Source organism: Mustela nigripes, chromosome 7 (genome assembly GCF_022355385.1).
Source record: "Mustela nigripes isolate SB6536 chromosome 7, MUSNIG.SB6536, whole genome shotgun sequence".
Classification (NCBI taxonomy): Eukaryota; Metazoa; Chordata; class Mammalia; order Carnivora; family Mustelidae; genus Mustela; species Mustela nigripes.
In genome coordinates this window covers 88,689,107-88,705,796 of record NC_081563.1, presented here as the reverse complement: position 1 = coordinate 88,705,796, position 16,690 = coordinate 88,689,107, and positions in this window count along the sequence as shown.

Sequence of the window (16,690 nt, the reverse complement as noted above, 5' to 3'; positions counted from 1 at the left end):
GATTTTTTAAAAACATTTTTTTAAAGATTTTATTCACTTATTTGTCAGAGAGAGAAAGCACAAGCAGGCAAAGTGGCAGGCAGAGGCAGGGAGAGAAGCAGGCTCCCCACTGAACAAGCAGCCCGATGCGGGACTCGATCCCAGGAGCTTGGGATCATGACCTGAGCCGAAGGCAGCAGCCGAACTGATTGAGCCACCCAGGCATCCCGGTTACTTGAGATTTTACACAATGACAATTATATTATGCAATCTGTATGCCTTTTATTTCTTTACCTTGCCTTATTTCATGTCTTAGCAGTATTAGTACAATACTGAAGAGGACCTGTGAGAGAGAACATTCTTTCCTTATTTTAGATCTTAAGGGAAAAGACCTCACCAGTAAGTGTCAGCTATAGGTTTAGGTTGATACCTTTATCAAGTTAGGGAAATTTCTTTCTATTCCTAGTTTGCTAACAGTTTTTATCATGAATGGACATTCTTTAGGCTGCTATTATGATTACATTGATTAATTTTTTTAAGGTTTTATTTATTTATTTGACAGAGATCACAAGTAGGCAGAGAGGCAGTCAGAGAGAGAGGAAGAGGGAAGCAGGCTCCCTGCTGAGCAGAGAGCCCGATGCAGGATTCAATCCCAGGACCCTGAGATCATGACCTGAACCGAAGGCAGCAGCTTAACCCACTGAGCCACCCAGGGTCCCCACATTGATTAATTTTTAAATATTAGACCATCCTGTAATTATAAATCCCGCATGGTTGTGATGTGTTTTGGTTGTTTGTTTATTGTCATAAAATACACATAACATTTACCATTTTAACCATTTTTAAATGTACAATTCAGTGACATTAAGTACATTCATGATGTTGTGCAACCATCACCACTATCCATTTCCAAAAGCTTTTTTATTGTCCCAAATAGAAACTGTACCCATTAAACAATTAACTTCCCATTCTCCCCAGGCCCTGGTAACCCTTATTCTACTTTATGTCTCTGTGAATTTGCCTATTACCTCATATACCTGGAACTATACAGTAATTGTTCTTTTGTGTCTAGTTTACGTGGTTTAGCATAATGTTTTCAGTGTTCGTTCGTGGTATAGCATTTTCTAGAATTTTATGGCTTTCTGTGGCTGAATGCATACTAACCTTTTATATACTACTTGATTCTATTTGCCAATTTTTGTTGAGGATTTTGCATCTAAGTTGAGAGGTATTCATACTTTCTTTTATTATTTTTTTAAATTTAAATTTAATCTAACTAACATATACTGTATTATTAGTTTTAGACATAGAATTTAGTGATTCATCAGTTGTATATAATACCCCGTGCCCTCCCTGATGTCTGTCACCTAATTACACCATCCCCTCACCCACCTTCCCACAGCAACCCTCAGTTTGTTTCCTAGAGTTAAAAGTCTCTTTTGGTTTGTTTTCATTTTGTTTTCTGTTTTCCTGTCTGTTTTCATTTTATTTTATTTTTCCTTTCCTTCCCCTATGTTTATCTGTTTTGTTTCTTATATTCCACATATGAGTGAAATCACATGGTATTTGTCTTTCTCTGACTGATTTATTTTGCTAAGCATAATACCCTCTAGCTCCATCCACATTGTTGCAAATGGCAAGAGTAATATTCCATTATATATATATATATTCTTTATTCATTCATTCATTCTTCTTTATTCATTCATCTATCGATGGACATCTGGGCTTTTACCACAGTCTGGCTATTGTGGACATTGCTGCTATGAACACTGAGTTACACATGCCTGCTACATTTGTATCTTTGGGGTAAATACCTAGTAGTGCAATTCCTGGGTTGTAGGGTAATTCTACTTTTAACTTCTTGAGGAACTTCTTTCTGGAGCAGGTGCACCTGCTTGCATTCCCACCAACAGTGTAGGAGGGTTCCCCTTTCCCTGCATCCTCACCAATGTCTGTTTTTTCCTAACTTGTTAATTTTAGCCATTCTGACTGGTGTGAGGTGGTATCTCATTGTGGTTTTGATTTGTATTTCCCTGATGTCAAGTGATGTTGAGGGCTTTTTCACATGTCTGTTGGCCATTTGGATGTCTTCTTTGGAGAAATGTGTGTTCATGTCTTCTGCCCATTTCTTGGCTGGGTTATTTGTTTTCTGGGTGTTGAGTTTGATAAGTCCTTTCTAGATTTTGGATAGAAGCCCTTTATCTAATAAGACATTTACAGATATCTTCTCCCATTCTGTCAATTGTCTTGGTTTTGTCAACTATTTTCTTTGCTGTGGAGAAGATTTTTATCTTGATGAAATCCCAGGAGTTCATTTTTGCCTTTGTTTCCTTTGCCTTTGGAGATGTGTCTAGCAAGAATTTCCTGTGGCCAAGGTCAGAGAGGTTGCTGCCTGTGTTCTTCTCTAGGATTTTGATGGATTCTTGTCTCACATTTAGGTCTTCCATCCATTTGGAGTCTCTTTTTGTATATGGTATAAGAAAATGGTCCACTTTCATTCTTCTGGATGTGGCTGTCCAATTTTCCCAACACCATTTGTTGAAGAAGTTGTCTTTTTTCCAGTGGACATTCTTTCCCGCTTTGTTGAAGATTAGTTGACCATAGAGGTGAGGGTCCATTTCTGGGTTCTCTATTCTGTTTCATTGATCAATGTTTCTGTTTTTGTGCCCATACTGTATTGTCTTGGTGATTACAGCTTTGTAATACAGCTTGAATTGTGATGCCCCCAGCTTCCGTTTTCTTTTTCAGGATTGCTTTGGCTATTTGGGATCTTTTCTGGATCCCAGGACACTGAGATCATGACCCGAGCCGAAGGCAGCGGCTTAATCCACTGAGCCACCCAGGTGCCCTGAGATCATTCTTTTTAAATATAGGAATTTTCAGCTATAAATTTCCCTCTAAGTACCACTTTAACTGTATCCCATAAGTTTTGGTATATTGTATATTTATTTTCATTCATTTCAAGATATTTCTAATTTCCTTGTGATTTCTTTTTTGACTCACTGATTATTTAGAAGTATGTTTTTTGAGGGCACCTGGTTGGCTCTGTTGGATGAGCGTCTGACTCTTTTTTTTTTTTTAATAAAGATTTTATTTATTTATTTGACAGACAGAGATCACAGGTAGGCAAGAGAGGCAGGCAGGGAGAGAGAGGAGGAAGCAGGCTCTCTGCAGAGCCGAGAGCCCAATGTGGGGCTCGATCCCAGGACCCTGGGATCATGACCTGAGCCAAAGGCAGAGGCTTTAACCCACTGAGCCACCCAGGCGCCCCGAGTGTCTGACTCTTGATCTCAACTCAGGTGTGATCTCACGGTGGTGCGTTCAAGCCCTGTGTTGCCATGCTGGGGATGAAGCCTACCAAAAAAAAAAAAAAAAGTATGTTGTTTAATATGCACATTTTTGTGAGTTTCTAAGATTTCTTTGTGTAATTGATTTCTGCCTTCATTCCATTGTCGTGGGAAAAACATATTTTTTATTATTTCAATTCTTTTAAATTTATTGAGTTTTGTTTTACGCCCTGGCCTATGGTGTACACTGGAGAATGTTCCATGTGCTCGTAAGAGTAACATGCAATCTGCTGTTTTTGGGTGGAGTTTTCTGTAGATGTCTTTTAGATCTAATTTGTTTATAGCATTATTAAAATCTTCTATTTCCTTAGTGATCTCTGTCTAGTGTATCTACCTTTATTGTTCTTTAAAATATTTTTGATGATTGAAAGAAAAAATTGTAAGATTGTTCAGTGCAGTTTACAATGCATGTAAATGTAAATTTGTAGACTGAAAAGTACACATTTCTTTTTAAGATTTTACTTATTTATTTGACAGAGAGAGCGATCCCAAGAAGGCGGAGAGGCAGGCAGAGAGACAGAGAGGAGGAAGCAGGCTCCCCACTGAGCAGAAAGCCCAATGCGGGGCTCGATTCCAGGACCCTGGGATCATGACCTGAGCCAAAGGCAGAGGCTTTAACCCACTGAGCCACCCAGGTGCCCCAAAAGTACGCATTTTTTAAAGGAGTTAAAGGAGATCCAAATAAATGGAAAGATACCTCATTTCATCAATTGGGCAAAAATATTTGTCCACCCAAAAACTTGCAGGCAAATGTTTATAGCAGCACAATTCATAACAGCCAAAGGTGGAAACAATCCAAATGTCCATCAACTGTAAATTTAGAAATAAAATGTAGTATGCACATATAACATATAACAATATTATCTGGTAAAAAAGAATATATGCTTCAATGTGGATAAACCTTGACAACATTATGCTAATTGAAAGAAACTAGTCACAAAGACAACATATTACATAATTGAATTTTTAAAAAGATTTTATTTATTTACTTATCAGAGACAGAAAATACAAGCAGGGGAGCAGCAGGCAGAGGGAGATGGGCAGGGAGCCTGATGCAGAGCTCCATCCCAGGACCCTGAGATCATGACCTGAGCCAAAGGCAGATGCTTAACTGACTCAGCCACGCAGGCTTCCCTATATAATTCAATTTATATGAAATGTCCAGAGTATGCAAATTCATAAACACATGAACAACAGAAAGTTGGCTAGTGGTTGCTAAGGGATGAGAGGGGGGATTGGGAGTGACTGCTTACATATATGGGGTCTCTTGTTAGGGTGATGTAATTGTCCTATAATTAAATCATGGGGGTGGCTGACTAACATTGTGAATATACTAAATAAAAAAAAGAAAAAGAAAAAAATCATTGACTTAAATTAAATCCTCTGGAGAGTGTAGGTATTTTTGTTGAGGCGGACAATCCACCTGGTTAGATTCAAACCACAACTTCCAACTCTCCTTCTGTGGTCTGTGATTCCAAAGTTAGTTCACCTCCCAGAGCATGAATGGGGCTATTCAAGTTCTGTCCCAGTGTGTGCCACCTAGTGGCCAGTTGAGGACCACGGTCAGTTCTGCCTGTCTTCACTGTGTTGAACAGGACCAGATCTGTGCAGGAGCTGCTCAGAAAGCAGCCCCCGAGTTCATAAACAGCATTGTGGCGTCTCTTCCTTATGCAGCTCTCTTGGCAATTTCCCTGTTACTTTTGTTTCCTGAAGCTTTTAGTTTTCAGTCTTCTGATCAGAAAACTGAGGCTTGACCTATGCAGTTCTGTCATGTACTTCTGCCTCTGGGGCCAACAGCAGGAGGACAGAGTTGGAACTACAGCAACACAGTGTTCACCCTCTTGGGACTACAGCTGCCCCAGATGAAGTTTTTCCCCTTCAGAGTTTTGGCTCCTGGGTCCCAAATAAACGGAGATTCTCACAGGTTCTTTTCATAGGCTATTCTCTTGGACTGGAAAGCCCCCTGTCCATCTGCAAAGCTCTTTGCCTTGTCTTTCAGACCCCAGTTCAGCCATCACCCACTTTGGGAAGTCTCTCCCAAAGAAGACTTCGAGGGCGCCTGGGTGGCTCAGTGGGTTAAGCCGCTGCCTTCGGCTCAGGTCATGATCTCAGGGTCCTGGGATCGAGTCCCGCGTCGGGCTCTCTGCTCGGCAGGGAGCCTGCTTCCCTCTCTCTCTCTCTCTCTCTGCCTGCCTCTCTGCCTACTTGTGATTTCTCTCTGTCAAATAAATAAATAAAATCTTAAAAAAAAAAAAAAAAAAAGAAGACTTCGAAGTCTTGTGATAACAGTCACAAGAGATAAGACTATTTAAATGAACCATTCTCCCCTCTGATCAATCTGTGTATCCTACTCCTATTTCTAATGTCAGTTCTTTTACTGCATGATGTTCTGAGGCATTTTTTATGGCTCCTGGTATGCTGTGAATGTTCCAAGGCTGAAACATTTATTGCTGCTTCACTGGCTTGTAGTGCAGTGGCTGACAAAAGTTTACATTTGGGGCTCCTGGGTGGCTCAGTGGGTTAAAACCTCTGCCTTCGGCTAAGGTCATGATCCCAGAGTCCAGGGATCAAGCCCCGCATCAGGCTCTCTGCTCAGCGGGGAGTCTGCTTCCCCCTCTCTCTCCGCCTGGCTCTCTGCCTACTTGTGATCTCTGTCAAATAAATAAAATCTTTAAAAAAAAGTTTACATTTATTAAATCTTTCTTGAATTTGTTTACTTTTCATTTACCCTCTCCGCACTTCTAATTTACGTCCTTTTATCTGGCATCGGAAACTCATTAAGCTCTTTAGACTTGTATATGAACTAAGTAGGTGATGAGCAAGGGCCTAGGGGATTTGAACATATGAACATTAGTGCATGGACTTTAATAATATTTGGTCTTTTTAAGGCTCTTGTTTCCTTTTTTTTTTTTTTTTTTTTTGCCTGTATTCTGGCAGAAGTTGCCAGAAAACTTAGTTCCATATAGTTTAGGATTCATCGTTGCACACAAAATTAGAAAGCCCTAGCTGTCCTCTGAAGGAATCTACAATTTGAAAGAGGGAAATAGCCATTTGTAACATTTTCCAAAATAGAGAATAATGTGTAAGAAAAATACCTCCTGATTAAATGTGGGGCTTGGGGGATTAACTAGAAAGCAGTTGATATGTTGACCCCCTAATATATCAAAACGTTGATATGTTGACCCCCTAATATAATCCCTCTTATGGGGTTTAACATGGTGCTAAAGATAGATGGCAAACAAATATCCTTTTAGCAAGCTGCTCATGCTTGTCTCTAGTACTTGGGGGACTGAGATCTTCTTGGGCTGTATAAACACAACTTAGATTTCTAGGAGGGAATACAAGCCCAGTCTCCTGCTGGCACAATTTTAGGTTTAAGAAGCCATTCTGGGGGCATTTGGGTGGCTCAGTGGGTTAGGGCCTCTGCCTTTGGCTCAGGTCATGATCTCAGGGTCCTGGGATCTAGTCCCACATCGGGCTCTCTGCTGTGCGGGGAGCCCACTTCCCCCTCCCCGCCACCTACCTCTCTGCCTACTTGTGATCTCTCTCTCTGTCAAATAAATAAAATCTTTAAAAAAAAAAAGGGGGGTGCCTGGGTGGCTCAGTGGGTTAAAGCCTCTGCCTTTGGCTCAGGTCATGATCCCGGGGTCCTGGGATCGAGCCCCACATCGGGCTCTTGGCTCCACAGAGAGCCTGCTTCCTCCTCTCTCTCCCTGCCCGCCTCTCTTGCCTACTTGTAATCTCTCTGTCAAATAAATAAATAAAATATTTTTTAAAAATCTTAAAAAAAAAAAAAAGCCATTCTGACCTATGCACCAGTTAGTAACAATCATCAAGTGGATATCTACTTGATCTTGTGGCATCAAAAATTTTAATATGACAGTAGGATTAGAAAGTAAAGAAGGAAATCCCAAGGTTTTAGACAGAAGAAGAAATTACATTCTTCTTTCCCAAACACAGGTCTCCCCAGTGGAGAAGTCGAGTCAGGTGAGGCAATCACCGCACTTGTACAGTCCCCTGTTGACTGGCGATTCTAGAAGGTGAGGGGGTGAATCTGAGGCACCGAACTCATGATCCACCCAGTAAGGTGTTAAGGTTTGGGGGATCACAGTACAGCTTAGGGAGCACACCTGGAACAGAGCTTTACTCTCCACTCTGCTCAGTTAGAATTTGTGAGAATTTATGTAGGAGTCACTTTAAAAAGCTCACCAGTGCTCCATGGATGAAGGAAAATTTGCCAACAACAAAGAGGTAAACGATATTGCAGACACATATTTAACCCATTTAATAAAGCACAGTAAAAAAAAAAAAAGTTAGGAAAGGGGGAGGAGTCAAGATGGCAGAGAAGTAGCAGGCTGAGACAATATCAGGTAGCAAGAGATCAGCTAGACAGCTTAGCTAAACATTACGAACACCTACAAATCCAATGGGAAATCGAAGAAAAGATAATCATTTCTAGAAACAGAAAATCGACCACTTTCTGAAAGGTAGGACCTGTGGAGAAGTGAGTCTGAAGCACCGGGAAGATAGAAGCCCCCCGGGGGATGGTCTGGCTCCCGGCAAGCGGGGAGCAACAGAGCACTAAATCAGGACTTTTAAAAGTCTGCTCCATTGAGGGACATCGCTCCAGAGGCTAAAGCGGGGTGAAGCCCAAGCGGGGTCAGCGTGGCCTCAGGTCCTGCAGGGTCACAGAAGGATCAGGGGTGTCTGAGTGTCGCAGAGCTTACAGGTATTAGAACGGGGAAGCCGGCTCCAGAGACAGAGCTGAGGAGTGAGCTCTCAGCTCAGGGTTACCTTGAACCGGTTGCAGGCTGGGTAGGCTCCGAGTGTGGCCGGAGGCCGTGGAGACAGAAGTGACTGAGCACTTTTCTCCAAGAGCGAGCGACCAGGCAACTTTTCTCCAAACGTGACCAGAGGCCAGGGAGACGGGAGCATTTGGGTGCTTTTCTCTGAGAGCACACTGAGGAGCAGGACCCTGAACTCTCAAATCCTCCGGGCCGGAGATCGGGAGGCCGCCATTATCATTCCCACCCTCCCTAACTATACAGAAAGCATTCAGGGAACAAAGGCTCCCAAAAGCGAACCCGAGCAGATTACTTAGCCTGGCTCCTGATAAGGGCGGGGCAATTCTGCCTCAGGCAAAGACACTAGAGAATCACTACAACAGGCCCCTCCCCCAGAAGATCAGCAAGAAATCCTGCCAAGACCAACTTCACTTACCAAGGAGAACAGCGGAATTCCAGAGGAGAAAGCAAAGCAAGGAATTCATGGCTTTCTCCCCATGATTTTTTAATCTTGCAGTTAATTTTTTTCTTTTTTATTCTGCTAAATTTTTAACTTTTACCCTTTCTTCTTTTAACTTTTTTTTAAAACTACTTTATCTTAACAATACCTTATAAAAAATAATTTTTTGAACTTTCATTATTATAGTCATATTTTATCTTCCATTGTATCTAACTATATTTGTATATAGATATTTTCTTTTTTAAATATTTTTTTCCTTATTTGTTTTCTTTTCTTTTTTTTTTTTTTCTTTTCTTGTTTAGCCGCTTTCTCCCGGGGTCTCTTCTGATTTGGTTAAAGCACATTTCCCTGGGGTCTTTGCCACCCTTTTAACATTTTATTTGCTCCTTTATATATTCTTATCTGGGCAAAATGACAAGGCAGAAAAACTCACCACAAAAAGAAGAACAAGAAGCAGTACCGAAGACTAGGGACCTAATCAATGCGGGCATTGGTAATATGACAGACCTAGAGTTCAGAATGACGATTCTCAAGGTTCTAGCCGGGCTCGAAAAAGGCATGGAAGATATGAGAGGAACCCTCTCGGGAGATATAAAAGCCCTTTCTGGAGAAATAAAGGAACTAAAATCTAAACAAATTGAAATTTAAAAAGCTATTAATGAGGTGCAATAAAAAATGGAAGCTCTTACTGCTCGGATAAATGAGGCAGAAGAAAGAATTAGTGACATAGAAGATCAAAGGACAGAGAATAAAGAAGCTGAGCAAAAGAGAGACAAATACTGGACCATGAGAAGAGAATTTGAGAGATAAGTGACACCATAAGACAACACAACATTAGAATAATTGAGATTCCAGAAGAAGAAGAAAGAAAGAGGGAACAAAAGGTATATTGGAGAGAATTATTGTAGAGAATTTCCCTAATATGGCAAAGGAACAAACATCAAAATCCAGGAGATGCAAAGAATGCCCCTCAAAATCAATAAAAATAGGTCCACATCCCGTGACCTGATAATAAAATTTACAAATCTTAGCAACAAAGAGAAAATCCTAAAAGCAGCCCGGGAAAAGAAGTCTGTAACATACAAGGGTAAAAACATTAGATTGGTAGCAGACTTATCCACAGAGACCTGGCAGGCCAGAAAGAACTGGCATGATATATTCAGAGCACTAAATGAGAAAAACATGCAGCCAAGAATACTATATCCAGCTAGTCTATCACTGAAAATAGAAGGACAAACAAAAACTGAAAGAATTCACAAACACCAAACCAGCTCTACAGGAAATACTGAAAGAGGTCCTCTAAGCAAAGAGAGACTCTAAAAGTAGTAGATCCGAAAGGAACAGAGCCAATATACAGTAACAGTCATCTTACAGGCAATACAATGGCACTAAATTCATATCTCTCAATAGTTACCCTGAATGTGAATGGGCATTTATGCCACAATCAAAAGACACAGGGTATCAGAATGGATAGAAAACCAAAACCCATCTTGTGGAGAGCCATCCAGCAGATGCAAGGAGTCACGTAGATGGATGTGCCCGTGGATTGAGGAAATGAGGATGATTGGTTGAGGAGAATGTGGGCGCGCTCGTGATCAGCGCGTGAACAGCACTAGGAGCCAAGAGATATATGCATGATCACTGCTAGAGAACAAAAAAATCCTGCTCGGTTACATAAGAGCGCACGAGGGCACTGCATGCACGGCATTCTGATTGGGCAGGAAGGGGGGCGTACACACGTGAATATATACTGCTGTAAGTGCTTGGTGCGGCGCGGCCGCCATTAGCATTAGTACATTAGCATTAGTAATAAAAGAAGTTTGCCACTCACCTCGTCTGCGGGTCGTTCTTGCGGGCCGAGAGTGATACCATCTATATGTTGCCTACAAGAAACTCATTTTAAGCCCGAAGACACCTCCAGATTTAAAGTGAGGGGCTGGAAAAGAATTTACCATGCTAATGGACATCAGAAGAAAGCAGGAATGGCAATCCTTATATAAGATCAATTAGATTTTAAGCCAAAGACTATAATAAGAGATGAGGAAGGACACTATATCATACTCAAAGGGTCTGTCCAACAAGAAAATCTAACAATTTTAAATGTCTATGCCTCCAGCAAGGGAGCAGCCAACTATATAAACCAATTAATAACAAAATCAAAGAAACACATCAACAATAATACAATGATAGTAGGGGACCTTAACACTCCCCTCACTGAAATGGACAGATCATCCAAGCAAAAGATCAACAAGGAAATAAAGATCTTGAATGACACAGTGGATCAGATGGACATCACAGATATATTCAGAACATTCCATCCCAAGGCAACAGAATACACATTCTTCTCTAGTGCACATAGAACATTCTCCAGAATAGACCACATCCTAGGTCATGAATCAGTTCTAAACCAGTATCCAAAGTTTGGGATCATTGCTGCATATTTTCAGACCACTCTGAAATATGCTCTGAAGCTAGAACTCAATCACAAGAGGAAATTTAGAAAGAACCCAAATACATGGAGACTATACAGGATCCTTCTAAAAAATGAATGGGTCAACCAAGAAATTAAAGAAGTATTGAAAAAATTCATGGAAACAAATGATAATGAAAACACAGTGATTCAAAATCTGTAGTACACAACAAAGGCAGTCTGGGAGGAAAATATATAGCAATACAAGCCTTTCTCAAGAAATAAGAAAGATCTCCAAATACACAACCTAACCCTACACCTAAAGAAGCTGGAGAAAGTGACAAAGAAAGCCTAAACCCAGCAGGAGAAGAGAAATCATAAAGATCAAAGCAGAAATTAATGAAATAGAAACTAAGAAAACAACAGAACAAATCAACGAAACTAGAAGCTTGTTTGTTAAAAGAATTAATACGATTGATAAACCCCTGGCCAGACTTTTCAAAATGAAAAGAGAAAGGACCCAAATAAACAAAATCATGAATGAAAGAGGAGAGATCACAATCAACACCAAAGAAATATAAACAATTATAAGAACATACTATGAGCAACTCTACGCCAACAAATTCAACAATCTGGAAGAAATGGATACATTTCTAGAAATATATAAAGTACTACAGCTGAACCAGGAAGAAATAGAAAACCTGAACAGACCCATAATCAGTAAGGAGACTGAAGCAGTCATCAAAAATCTCCAAAGAAGAGCCCAGGGCCAGACGGCTTCCCAGGGGAATTCTACCAAACATTTAAAGAAGAATTAATTCCCATTCTCCTGAAACTGTTCCAAAAAATAGAAATGGAAGGACAACTTCCAAACTCATTTTATGAGGTCAGCATCACCTTGATCCTAAAACCAGACAAGGATCTCATAAAAAAAGAGAATTACAGACCAATATCCTTGATGAACACAGATGTGAAAATTCTCACCAAAATACTAGCCAATAGGATTCAACAGTGCATTAAAAGGATTATTCACCATGACCAAGTGGGATTTATTCCAGGGCTGCAAGGTTTGTTCAACATCCGCAAGTCAATCAATGTGATACAATACATTAATAAAAGAAAGAATAAGAACCATATGGTACCTTCAATAGATGCTGAAAAGCATTTGACAAAGTACAGCATCCCTTCCTGATTAAAACTCTTCAAAGTGTAGGCATAGAGGGCACATACCTCAATATTATCAAAGCCATTTATGAAAAACCCACTGCAAATATCATTCTCAATGGAGAAAAACTGAAAGCTTTTCCGCTAAGGTCAGGAACGGGATGGCAGGGATGTCCATTATCATCACTGCTATTCAACATAGTACTAGAAGTCCTAGCCTCAGCAATCAGACAACAGAAAGAAATTAAAGGCATCCAAATCAGCAAAGAAGAAGTCAAACTATCACTCTTTGCAGATGACATGATACTATATGTGGAAAACTAAAAAGGCTCCATTCCAAAACTGCTAGAGCATGCACAGGAATTCAGTAAAGTGTCAGGATATAAAGTCAATGCACAGAAATCAGTTGCATTTCTCTATACCAACAACAAGATAGAAGAAAGAGAGATTAAGGAGCCAATCCCATTTACAATTGCACCCAAAACCATTAGATACCTAGGAATAAACCTAACCAAAGAGGCGAAGAATCTATACTCGGAGAACTATAAAGTACTCATGAAAGAAATTGAGGAAGACACAAGGAAATGGAAAAATGTTCCATGCTCATGGATTGGAAGAATAAATATTGTGAAAATGTCTATGCTACCTAAAGCAATCTACACAATTAATGCAATACCTACCAAAATCCCATCCATTTTTTCCAAAGAAATAGAACAAATAATCTTAAAATTTATATGGAACCAGAAAAGACCTCAAATAGCCAAAGGAATATTGAAAAAGAAAGCCAAAGTTGGTGGCATCACAATTCCAGACTTCAAGCTCTATTACAAAGCTGTCATCATCAAGACAGTATTGTACTGGCACAAAAACAGACAAATAGATCAATGGAACAGAATAGAAAGCCCAGAAATAGACCCTCGACTCTATGGTCAACTATTCTTCAACAAAGGAGGAAAGAATATCCAATGGAAAAAAGACAGCATCTTCAACAAATGGTGCTGGGAAAATTGGATAGGCACATGTAGAAAAATGAAATTGGACCATTTCCTTACACCACACACAAGAAAATAGACTCAAAATGGATGAAGGACCTCAATGTGAGAAAGGAATCCATCAAAATCCTTGAGGAGAACACAGGCAGCAACCTCTTCCTCCTCAGCTGCAGCAACTTCTTCCTAGGAACATTGCCAAAGGCAAGGGAAGCAAGGGCAAAAATGAACTACTTGGATTTCATTAGGATCAAAAGCTTTTGCACAGCAAAGGAAACATTAACAAAATCAAAAGACAACTGACAGAATGGGAGAAGATATTTGCAAACAACATATCGGATAAAGGGCTAGTATCCAAAATCTATAAAGAGCTTATCAAACTCAACACCCAAAGAACAAAGAATCCAATCAAGAAATGGGCAGAGGACATGAACAGACATTTCTACAAAGAAGACAATCCAGATGACCAACAGACACATGAAAAAATGCTCCACATCACTCGGCATCAGGGAAATACAAATCAAAACCACAATGATATACCACCTCACACCAGTCAGAATGGCTAAAATCAACAAGTCAGGAAATGACAGATGCTGGCAAGGATGCAGAGAAAGGGGAACTACACTGCTGGTGGGAATGCAAGCTGGTGCAGCCACTCTGGAAAACAGTGTGGAGGTCCCTCAAAAAACTGAAAATAGAGCTACTCTGTGACCCAGCGATTGCACTGCTGGGTATATATCCTAAAGATACAAACGTGGTGCTCCGAATGTTTATGGCAGCAATGTCCACAATAGCCAAACTATGGAAAGAACCTAGGTGTCCATCAACAGATGAATGGATAAAGAAATTGTGGTATAGATATACAATGGAATTCTATGCAGCCATCAAAAGAAATGAAATCTTGCCATTTGTGACGATGTGGATGGAACTAGAGGGTATTATGCATAGCGAAGTGAGTCAGTCAGAGAAACACAACTATCATATAATCTCCCTGATATGAGGAAGTGGAGATGCAACATGAAGGGTTTGGGAGGTAGGAAAAGAAAAAATGAAAGAAGATGGGATTGGGAGGGAGACAAACCATAAAAGACTCAATCTCAAAAAACAGACTGAGGGTTGCTGGGGGGAGTGGGGACATGGACATTGGGGAGGGTATGTGCTATGATGAGTGCTGTGAAATATATAAACCTGGTGATTCACAGACCTGTACCCCTGGGGATAAAAATACATTATATGTTTATTAAAAAATTAAAAAAAAATAAAGTCCATGTTTTGAAACAAACAAAAAAGTTAGCATTTCCATTACTGTAGCATATTAATTTTGGCAAACTGGAAAGCACTACCCGAATTGAATTGTCTCCCTTCTTCCCTGCCAGAAAACTCCAAACAAAACACTTAAGAACCATTTTAGTAACATTTTCAAGATTGTTTCAGGGAGACAGAGTGAGCTAGCAACGGGATACTCACCCCTGGCCTCTTCCCTTGCCTGGCTGACCAGTGATCCCCTCTGAAGATCCGGCTCCTCTAGGAGCCTTCCCTCCCCCTCTGCTGCTGTGATCTGGCAAAACTCTTTGCTCACCCTTGCAACACTTCCTATGTGGTGCTGTAATTCCCCATCTCTCCTACTTCAAGAGAGGAAATCAAAGCTCTGCACCTGCCCCAGGGAGTAAAAGGAGTCCGAGGCTCAAATCACAGAGATGCAGAATCTCTATGTTTAAGGAGGATGGAGGGGAAGGACAGGATGGTGCAGGGGAAGAGGAATGCCCCCCAAAGGTATCATGCAGTGCCTCAGGGCTGGAGAAGTGATGTATAAAGATATGCCAAAATACATATATAAGGAGACAGAAGAGATCTCCTTTGTTAAGAAGTGAAAATATTATGGGGACTAGTGGGAAGACCACCACTATTCTGTATGGTTCTGGGATTTGGCTCACACACAACCACCAAATCATTTTCTTTTATTCATACATATGAATATTTCTACTTTATATTCAAGAACACTTTAATTTTCTCTCTCTTGCACACACACCCCAAGTAACAGAGTAGAAACATTTATACATTTGGAATCACAGGGATACCTGGGTTCAGATTCTGAATATGGCACTTTTAAGTCATGCAACCTCAAAGGACCACTTAATGTCAGTATGCTCTGCTCCTCTGCTGTAATGTGAAAAGAATTTTAAGTAACTCATATAATTTTAAGGATTAAATTAGATAGTATTTCTGGAAACTGCCTTGTGAATTTTATATAGAGAATGTTTGATATTCTTACATGGATGGAGATATGACTATTTAAATTGTGTTCCAAAACACTACATATAGTAAAAATTTTAAATGACTTTAAAGAAAAGTTTTTAAAAAACCCGATATATAATAGACACATTATATTCTTTATCAGCTGTACATGATTCAGTATCTCTAATACTTATGAAATGATTCCAGTAAGTCTAGTTATCCATCACCATACATAATTATAGAATTTTTTATTCTCATAACAACTATTAAGATCTACTCTTAGCAATTTTCAGGTATATAATATAGTATTATTAACAATAGTCACCATACTATATAGTACACCACTGTGACTTTATAACTGGAGGTTTGTACCTTTTGATTGCCTTCACCCATTTCACCCGCCCCAACACCCAGCTTCTGGCAATCACCAATCTTGTTCTCTGTATTGATGAGTTTTTTTTTTTTAAAGATTCCATATGTAAGTGAGAGCATATACTTGTTTTTCTGTCTGATTTATTTCATTTAGTGTAAAGCCCTCAAGTTCCATCCATGTTGTTGCAAATAGCAAGATTTCCTTTTTTATGGCTGAATAATATTCCTGTGTGTGTGTGTGTGTGTGTATGTGCATATGCACACCACAATTTCTTTATTCATTCATCTGTGGATGGACACTAAGGTTGTTTCCAAAACAGTTTTCTTTTTTAAAAAGATTTAAAAAGATTTTATGTTTAAAAAAAATCTATTTATTTATTTTAGAGAAAGGGCACGAAAGAGAGAGTCGGGGTATGGCAGAGGGAGAGAATCTTTAAGCCGACTCCCCGCTGAGTGCAGAGCCTGATGCAGGGCTTGATCCCATGAGCCATAATATCATGACCTGAGCTAAAATCAAGAGTTCGATGTTTAACCAACTGAGCAACCCAGGTGCCCCTTAAAGACTTTATTTTTTTGGGTGCCTGGGTATCTCGGATGGTTGAGCATTTGCCTTTGGCTCAGGTCATGATCTCCAGGTCCTGGGATCTAGCCCCGCATTGGGCTCCCCGCTCAGCAGGGAGTCTGCTTCTCCCTCTCCCTCTGCTTCTCCCCGTTTGTGCTCTGTCTCTCTCTCAAATGAATAAATTTTTAAAATCTTTAAAAAAAAAAAAGATTTTATTTTTTTTTTATTTTTTTTTTTTAATTTTATTTATTTATTTGACAGACAGAGATGACAAGTAGGCAGAGAGAGAGGAGGAAGCAGGCTCCCTGCTGAGCAGAAAGCCTGATGCGGGGCTCGATCCCAGGACCCTGGGATCATGACCCGAGCCGAAGGCAGAGGCCTCAACCCT